Source organism: Pinus tabuliformis, chromosome 7 (genome assembly GCF_031772625.1).
Source record: "Pinus tabuliformis cultivar Carrire ecotype Pingquan chromosome 7, CPIR1, whole genome shotgun sequence".
Classification (NCBI taxonomy): Eukaryota; Viridiplantae; Streptophyta; class Pinopsida; order Pinales; family Pinaceae; genus Pinus; species Pinus tabuliformis.
Window position 1 is genome coordinate 1,513,603,718 of NC_142293.1, and position 10,421 is coordinate 1,513,614,138.

Genomic DNA, 10,421 nt, shown 5'->3' on the forward strand with positions numbered 1-10,421 from the left:
CAACAACTTTCAAAGCCAAATAGCCTCACAACTAGTCTGGATAGCAACGATATACTCAGCCTCGGAAGACCTCAAAGCAACTGACTTTTGCTTTCGACTGAACCATGACACAACTGTCGAACACAATCTAAAGCAACACCCTGAAGTGATTTTCCTGTTAGAAGCATAGCCTGCCCAATCTGAATTTGTGTAACCTTCCAACCTCACTCAATCTCCCTGCCTATAGTCCAAACCATAATCAACAGTCCCTTGCACGTAACGAAGAATGTGCTTTGTAGCTACCTAGTGCACCTTCCTGGGCTCAACCATGAACTAGCTAAGTGTGTTCACTACAAAGCATATATTTGGCCTAGTGTTAACCAGATACATGAAGGCCCCAATAAGTTGCCTATACAATGTGGGATCCACCAAACTAGAATCTGAAGCATGAAGCTTCTTCCAGTTGGTGATCATAGGTGTAGACATGGGTCTACAGTCTGCCATGTGAAATCTGCTCAACACATCCACAACATATTGCCCCTGCCCCAAAAAGATATGCCCCTCCTCTTGCCACACCTCAAGCCCCAAAAAGTAATGCATCAGCCCAATGTCCTTCATCTCGAACTCCATAGCAATATCCTCCTTGCAACCACTAATCAGTGTCTTTGCCCTAGTAATGAACAAGTCATCAACATACAACACAAGAATGAGAGGATCATCCCCTACAACAATGTAGCATAGGTTTGGATCTGCATCACTCTTCGTGAAACCCATCTGCTGCAAGTATCAATCCTCTAATACCAAGCTCTCGGAGCTTGCTTAAGTTCGTAGAGTGCTCACCTCAACCAGCGTACAGGGGTCTCCCACTCAAGTACCTCAAAGACCTATGGTTGCTCAACATACACCTCCTCCTCTATAACTTCATTCAGAAATGTGGTCTTCACAATCATCTTATGGATCTACCAACCCATTTCTACAGCAATAGAAATAAGGGACCGGATAGAAGTGTATTGAGCTAACAGAGTGAAGGTCTCATCATAGTCAACTCTCTCTATCTGTGAGAACCCTCTAGCCACAAACCTCACCTTGAACTTCTCAATGTTTTCATCCACAACATGCTTAATCTTCTAGAGCCACCTAGAAGTCACAACTAACTTGCCCTCAGGCCTAGGCACCACTTCCCAAACATTTTTCTTAATGATAGAGGCATACTCCACCATAGCCTCTCTCTCCATACCTCCTAGATAGCAGCCTCCTCATAGCTAGTAGGCTTAGAGTAAACAATATTGGTAGCCTTGGCTACATAACTGCAAAATACAAAGGTGGCACACTCTCCCTGTTCACCCTCTTCAGAGGACCAATGGACTCTGCTTGCTTCAAGGTGCCTTGAAGCCACTTGGGCCTCCTCTTCCCTAAAGAAGCTTCCCCATAGGGAACCTCATCCTCTGCCCCCCAGTCTAGTGAACCTGAAGATCTGCCAACTGACCTTGGTGTGTCTGTACTAGCACCTGTCCTTGAAGAACTTGTACTGGCACCTGTGCTTGTGTCGGATGAAGTGCCATGTGAACTGTGTACCAGTGGACTCCCTAAAGAAGTGCTTGGCGAACTCGCCACTAGTGCCCGGATGTCACTAACATTGAAGTACCTCCTATACTAGTTGATCCAGAACCCTGAGGTCTTGCTCTCTGTACTTGACCTCCCTGTTGAGGAGAAGTTTGTGAGTCTCTCTCATCATACTCTTGTGATCTCTGATAGGCCCTCTCCTCCTCAAACTTCACATCCCTCCTAATCACCACTCTCCGTTTAGAAGGAATGAAGATTTGATAGGCCTTCGAAGTCTCGTTGTAACCCATAAAGATACCCTTCTCTGCCATGTGTTCCAGCTTCGTCCTCTGCTTCTTGGGGATATAAGAATATGTGAGACATCCAAAGATACAAAGATGTGCCACATGAGGCTTCCTTCCAGTGAAAGCCTCCTCTGGAGTCATATTCCCCAATACTCCGTGAGGACTCCTGTTCTGAAGATAAACAACAATATTGCAGGCCTCAACCCACAAAAACAAAGGCAACCCCTAATCATGAATCATCACTTTAGCAGCCCCAATAATAGCTCTGTTCTTCCTTTCAAACACCCCATTCTACTGGGGGTTGTAAGGAACCGTGAACTCTCTCCTAATTCCCTCCTGTGCATAGAAGTCAGAAAACCCACCATCGGTGTACTCACCACCATTGTCTGACCTCAAGACCCGAATATTCCTACCTATCTGCTTTTATGCAAGAGCTTTGAACTCTTTAAAGCCACTGAAGGCCTCACCCTTGGTCTTCAAGAAATATACCCAAGTCCTCCTAGAGTAGTCATCAATGAATATAACATAATACTCATAACCACCCAAAGACACATGAGACATACGGCCACTAACATAAGTATGAATCAAGTCTAGTATACCTTCAGATCTGTTGTCGCTTGCTGGGAATGGTAACTTGGTGTACTTGCCCAAAGGACACCCTCTGCAGACCTCATAATGCTCGACACTAAAATCAGGAACTCCAGTAGTGATCTCCCTCAGTACTCTCAAACCTCCATGATGCATATGCGCCATCCTCTGATGCCATAACTCGCACAAGTCTCTACTGCTGGTGGTACTAGTGTGAGTGCTACCAGATGTGCTACTCACCAATGCTCCTGCCGACTGAAAACTAAACCTGTATAGTTTCCTAGAGCGGACTCCAATCACTTTGGCCGAAGTGATGGAAGCTCCCCTGGGATGCATCAATACCTGCCCTCCTGAGAAAGTGACATCAAACCCCTTCTCCCCCATAGCAGACACTGAAATCAAGTTCTTCTTCATCCCCAAAACATACAAAACATCCATGACCTTCAAAGGAGGCAAAGGCTCCCTCTCAAAGGTCAGAGTCACCACACTAGCAGCTCTCACAGTGGAATCATCCCCTATTACAATCTCAATATCAAGTGCCCTCTCTACAAGCTCTGAAAAGAACTCTCATGCACCTGTCATATGGCGGGAAGACCCGTTGTCTATGTACCACACATTAGATGATGTACTCCTACTAGATGTAGAAGTAATAAATGCAAATTTCTGGTCAAACTGTGAAGCAAACTGCTCCACCTCTGTTGAAGTTGCAGTACCCTTCTTCCCCTTGTTCTTCCTCTCAGGACATGTAGCAGTGTAGTGTCCCATCTTCTGACATGCCCAACATTTGACTTTGGACATATCCGTATCTTTCTTCTTCTTCTTCTCCTTTCCCTTAGCCCCATCTGATGAGGCCCCTTTCTTGGCCTTCCCTTTGTTCTTCCTCCTGGTTGTCAAAGCTAAATCCTCCTCATCTGCTATCTTCACCCCACCACTACCAATCTTCCATATCTCATGTTGCACACAATCACCCCAGAATCTATCCCAATTGGGAATATTCTCCCTAGAGGTAACAACATCTCCAAAGACCTCCCAAGACTTAGGAAGTCCCGCTACAACTATCCGGACTAACTCTGTGGGTGCAACTGTCTCACCAATAGCAGTCAAATCATCACGTACTTATTTGACCCTGCCAAGATAATGAACTACACTTATAGCCTTTGTCATCCTAATGTTCTTCAATTGTTCTTTGAGTACCATCTTCCTGCTCTCATTGGTACTCTGATAGAGAGTGGTTAGAGTTGTCCACATCTGATATGCATATGTGTTTTCTCATTTAAATAGCTCTAACACATGTTAAGTGCTATAGGTGAGTCAAGGAGTCAAAACAAAATGTTGAAGACCTTAAGGGCATGTTACACTGTGTATATAATTGTATTAGATTCAAAAGGAATATCTCCAAGCAAAGTAAAAGTCTCCTCCTTGCAACAACATCCTTCAAGCAGCAAAATGATGAAGAAATAGACAAGTCAGCCTAAGGGAGGGACAGTCCTCTATATATAGAGGTTGTCCACTCCTCCAATGACAAGCAACTCACCTCTGAAATTAGCGAGCAAGAGAAGTCTAGAAAAGAGTGAAAGAAGCCGAGTACAAGAAGCCTCTAGTGCAGTGAAGAAGGAGAAGACAAGACCGAAGTTTAAGGGGTTGTTCTAAGGGTCAAACACAGTCACACATGCGAGAAAAAGAGGCCTCTCTGCGGTCATAATAGCAACAGCATATCAGTCCCATATCTCTCATTGTTTGGGCTAGAAACTAAGGCCTATAAGGACTCCCACTATAGCGAAGAAGAGACTCTCTCAAGCAAAGAAGAAAAGGGTCAAAACCAATGTTTTAAAACTCCGACTCCAACTAGGAAATGGTCGAGGGTCGACTCTGACTCTGACTCGGTATCGACTCGGCCAGTTTGATTTCAATGACTCAGTCGTCGTAAAAAATACATTAAATGTTTTTTTATAATAAAAAAAAAAAAGATAGTTTTTGGATTTTCATTCATGCTTCCAAACACAAAGCTTTAGAATATACATAAAAGACAATGTATGATAAAAGTAGGCTCATGAATATATCCATTATGTCAAAATGGCACCTAGTGCATTGTCCAATACATACATGATGATGAATCATGATATAAGTATCAAAACAAAAACACATAACCAAGGAGGCTAGAAATGGCCTCTACAACAAAAGTAAAATGTAAAACATCACTAGTCACCACTGACCAGTACTACTGACTATTGCTAGAGGAGCCAACATCATCTAGGTCAACCTCTGAATCAAAGTCAGACAAGGAAACCCATGGCTCCTCAGCATCATCATCTCCAACTGCAACTATAGTAGTGGTAGCACTAGCAGGTTGTGCAGCAGCTGCATGCTGAGATAGACAAGATATGTGCCTCCGTCACGGCTGAGCAAAGGAAGCACTTGCAACTAGAGGACTTGAGGCTGGGCTTGAGGCTAGTACAAGTGGATCTGTGTTCAACTGAACATTTTTTTCAAGTGATGGCACCACCTGTAAATCCAAATCAAGATCCTCATCAGAATCAAACTCTACTAGATGACTCTCCACTACCCAATCTGATGTTGGATCAATATCTTCCAACACAATGGGATCTGAATCAGGTCTTTTGTTCATAAATTGGTTGTGTCTAAGTCGGAGGTTGTATTGGACATAGACTAGATCATTTAACTGTTTTTTATCCAAACGGTTTCTCTTCTTCGTGTGAATCCTCTCAAAGACAGACCAATTGCACTCACACCCAGTAGCACTGCAAGTTTGACTCAAAATACGAATTGCAAACTTCTGCAATTGAGGACAATGGCTACCAAAAGCCTCCCACCATTGTGCTGCAAAAAACATAGTAGTGTAAAGAGTTATCTCAACAAATTATATCCAACTTTCAAATTATATACAATTTAACAAAATAAGTATTAAGAATTTGAAAATTGAAATTTTTGTTTACCTGGCTCATCTGCTTCCCTTGCAATCTTTGCTAGGTTCTTCCCAAAGGTACCTGTGGCTTTGCTGAAGGTTGTGATATGTCGGTGTATCTCCAGCCGATCACACTTTAATGGGATCATGCGATCAATGCTGTCAATCAATCCATCTCTAACCTCCCCACTCAAATCTCCTGCCGCCTCAGCTTTATAATGATACCATGGGTTCAAAAATTACCCAACTACATGTATAGGGTGATGGAGTTGATTGTTCCATCTTTCATCAATGATTTCCCAAATGGCCCATACTTAGCCACTTTATACTTGTATGCCCTCTTTATTTGCTCCTTTGCTTGATCCATAGCCTCATAAATGAAGCCCATAGCCAATCTTTCCCCATCCACCAACCGTAACACCTTAACTAGTGGCTCAACAACCTTCACAATCTTTGTTGCCTTTCTCCAAAATATTTCTTCATTAACTTTCTTTTTCAATTCTTTGCCTTCCTATTTGAGAGACCACTGGCTTTGATTCCACTCATCACTAGAAAATATCTTTTGCAAGTTTTTATGTTGTGAAAGCATAGATTGCAATGTCAAAAAATGAGTTGCAAATCTACTGATGACAAGACTAATAATATCTTTGCCCCCAGTGTGTCTCCTCATCAGACTCAAAATCCATGAATGATTGTAGATACATTTTGTTATGCTTTTGGCATGATCTACAGTGTTTTTGACCCAATCTAATTTGCCAATATCCTCAAGCATGAGGTTTATGCAATGTGTAGCACATGGGGTCCAAAAGATGGTTTTGTGTTTTTCCTCTAATAATTTACCAGCAAGGACATAGTTAGAGGCATTATCTGTGATGACTTGAAAAACATTAGCCACCCCCACCTCCTCAACAACCTCACCTAATAATTGAAACAACAATTTTCCATCTTTCACCTTATCAGATGCATCAACTGATTTTAGAAACATGGTTCCCTATGGGCGGAAGATAAGAAAGTTTATGATGGTATGGTTCCTTTGATCAGCGCATCCATCTAACATGATGGTACGTCCTGTTCTTGCCCATGAGACTCTGAAATCTTTCAAATACTCATTAATGGAGGAAATTTCTTTCTACAGACAATACCCCCTTATCTCTTGCATATTCCTCACGCAGCTCCTATTCGACTGCTCCATCTGCTCTCCACCCTCAAATCTTTGCATCCATTTGCTGCCAGTGCATCTATACACTTCACGCAGTTGCCTCAACGCTGCTATCCATTGCCTGCAAACAAAAATTGAAGCTACAGCTCCTCACATCCTCCTCTGCCAGCGTGTTGTTTTTCCCACACATTTTTCTCTCACATCCAGCTCTTCTGCAGCCTGCGTCTTCACCTGCAAATCGATTCAGCCTTCACGCCATTTCCACGCTCAGCTCGTCGAGAACCTGCATATCTGCAACAACAACAAATAAATAAAAATAAAAATAAATAAATAAAAAATAAAAACGATTTTGGTCCATCCCTACGCAGCGTCCTCCATTCATCCATCGAATCCCCTCCATCAACGCTGACCTGCTGTCCCCTCTTGACTGCTTGCTGCCATTTCCTGTTCGCTCTCTGGAAACCCACGCTAACTTGCAAACTAGTCACTGTTGTCCATCCACGTGCCTTCCATTACTCCACACACCAGCAAAACAATTAACTATTGTCGTATTCCATCTCCAACCTGCACGTAGACCGCAACAATCTCATTCAGCAAACCCTTCTGTCGTCCATTACCTGCGCAGCAAACATCAAACAGAGCGTTCAATTTTTTTTTTTACATATTCTACGGGTTCTGTTTCAGGTTTTGTCTAGCGTTTCATTTAAAAATTAAAAGTTTAGCTTTAGATTTAGACATGCGTTGGTTTTAGATCTATTAAATTTTTGTTTTAATTTTAGATTTAGATTTCTTTAGAAATTAGATTTAGTTTTGTTTAAATTTTGATTTAAAAAAACAAAAAACAAAAAAGAAGAAGAAGAAGATGGAGTTTCATTTTTTTTCTATTAGTTGTTAGCTTTAGATCTAAATTTTGTCTTAGATTTTAGAATTTAATTAGCTTTATTTATTTTAAATTTCATTTTCTTTTATTTAGGATTTAATCTTTAGTTTTTTTTTAAGTCCAATTTCATTTAAATTTTAATTAGATTTAGTGTTGATTTTATTTTTATTTTTTATATAGTTTAGAACTTTATAAATTTTGTTGAAAGATCCGTTTCATTTAAATTAGATTAGATTACCTTTTTTAAACTTATGCTTTAGTTTTAGTTTAAATTTAAATTTTAGTCTTGTTTGATTTAAAAAATAAATAAAAATAAAAATAAAAAATATATATATTTTGTTTAGTTCATGAATTTAACTTAGGGTGTAGTTCTAGAATTAGAATTAAGTTTCATTTTGTAGTATTTTAAATAAATAAATAATATATATATATATATATATATATAAAGGGCATCTAAAAGTTCTTTTATAAACTTTAGATTAGATTTTATTTTATTTAGGATTTTAGTTTTGTTAAATTTTTAAATTCAAAATTTTATTAAAAAAATATTAAAAAATCAAAAATTTTGAAAAAGACTAATTTAAAATCGGAAATTCTTTTAAAGTCTTTTTTCTGTTGTGGTATAGCTAAATGCACTTAAATGTTTATTTAAAGTTAGCTATGTGAAAGTGGTAACTGGTCAGCATTTAAATTTTATGATCATTTAAAGCATTTAATTTTTCTTGAAGTTTAATTGCTGGATCATCGTTAAAGCAATTGTGAATTTACTGGATATCTTGCATTGCTTGGGTTTGATGATAAATGATTGTTTTACAAGGTTCATATTTTTTGCAACATCTAATGAATAATCATTCAATCATTAACTCCATAAGGCACTGGTACATTAATTCCTAAAATCAATCAAGTACTGGTTTCGCCTTGCTGTGTCTCCCAAACCAACTAGTCCCCAGTTGGCCGTCCATTATTCCATAGGGTTTACCCCCCTTAGCCGCGGGAGACAGGCTTAAACAGAGAGATCGCGGATCAGGGTGACAGCCCCCGGTCTGAGCGTTGTCGTGACAATCTATGCGACAACATTTTTTGGCGTCGTTGCCGGGGATAGAGTTTTTCTGGCCCTGGCGTTTCAACGACATTTATCATTCTTTCATCTTTCGCATATCTCATTTGAGCTGGCAGAGTCAACATTTTTTGGCATCATTTGGATCTTTTCATCACCTTATCTTTCGTCATATCAGCAACTTCTCTTCAGTTCGTTTCTTGTTTGGGTGGCGACTCCATTTTCTTATTTTTCCTAGACAAGAAGCCTCCCTCATATCTCCTTATTGGTTGCTTTTTGGATCCTAGAATTAGATTCATTGTTCAAGTGGCGACTCCACTTCTTTCATTTATTGATTTTCTTGAGCAAAGATCTCGTTCTATCATCCATTTGGTCCCTCATTATTCATCATGGATTATTCGTTTAAACCATGTCATTTCACTGATGACCTCCATGATATTCCGGAAGTGGTCATTTCTAAATTACCTTTGTTCTCAAGTGGTGATTCAGTCGCTGTTAAAAGGCATCTAGGCTGGTTTACTCGTATAATGATCATATATTGTAGGCCCCCTCAGTATAATCATGAAGATGTCAAAATGCGTCATTTTGTCTTTTCTTTAGAGGGTGATGCTTTGAATTGGTTTAACGATTATCCTAAGGATTCTTTCACTTCTTTACAAGACATTGTCAATGCTTTTAAAGATCGATATGGTGATCCAGATAGCTCGTCTTGTGCCCCTAAAATTGTGCAGCAAAATGAAAGTGATCTTATGAAAGGTTCAGCTATCGGTGAAAGATTCCAAGACAATTCTTCATATCAGAATGTTCCATCCACCTGTACTATTGCAGATCAAATCCATGATAGTGGAAAAGCAGGGACAAATGACAACGAAAAGGAAGATCAAAAGCAAATTATACAAGAACTAATGTTGCTGGTAAAAAGTATGGAGATTAATCAAACTAATTACACCAATGATGTGAGAACTTTAGGCACCCACCTGGAAAAACGTAATAAGGAGATGGAGATCATGCAAAATCAGTGTGCTAAGGAAATTGAGGCCATGAAGACTAATCATGACACAGAAATTAGTTTTATGCAAAGCAAGTTATTAGGGTTAGAGGAAAATATGATGACCATGAAAGCTGATCATGATAGGGAAATTAATTCTATGCAAAACAAGTTATTAACCATGGATGAAGAAATGACTATCTTGACATTCGATCATAATAATCAATTAGCTACCATGCAAGCAAATCATAAGGAAGAGATAAACTCTATGCAGCATTGCTTGATGACCATAAAGGAGAAAGACGATAAAGTAATAAAAGATATGGAAGCTAATCAGATATGTCTTCAGAAAAAGTTATTGACCATGGAAAAAGATCATGCTAGGGAAATCAATGCTATGAAAGTTGAACAATCTAGCCAGATAAATGCTATTACAATACAGGTACATAAAATTCAACAGCGGATTAAGGATGAAAGAAACCAGGAAACATCAATAGATCAGGAGCCTTCTCATTTGCTGCAACAAGCTCCATCTTATTATGAGGAGGTCATTGGTTTGATTGAAAGGTGGTTAATTGAAGGTGATCCAGATAAAATTAAAAACGATAAAGATCAGATGCAAGATGAAGAAAGACATGTCACACATATCTTACATACTTCATCTAAGAGCTTTGAAACAGAAAATTCCACGTCATCAGTAATACAGCTTGCCACAAAGAAAAAGCGCAAGAGAAAGAAAATGAGAAGAAGATTTGATGCATCAGACGGCCGTGAGCAGCTTGATTTTCGGATAGGAAAAAGTCCTACCATATGCAGAATTGGACATGGCACATCCGACAAAAAGCCGACAGATTTGCCTGAAAGCAGGCAAATTCTCAGTATACACTATATTAAACACATCTGATGCCATGGGGCATCCTTTGTATTGTATTTCTAACCCTACTCCTTGTTATTTCAGCATTTTATTTTTGTTTTAGGATTAGATTTACTTTCCTTGTTA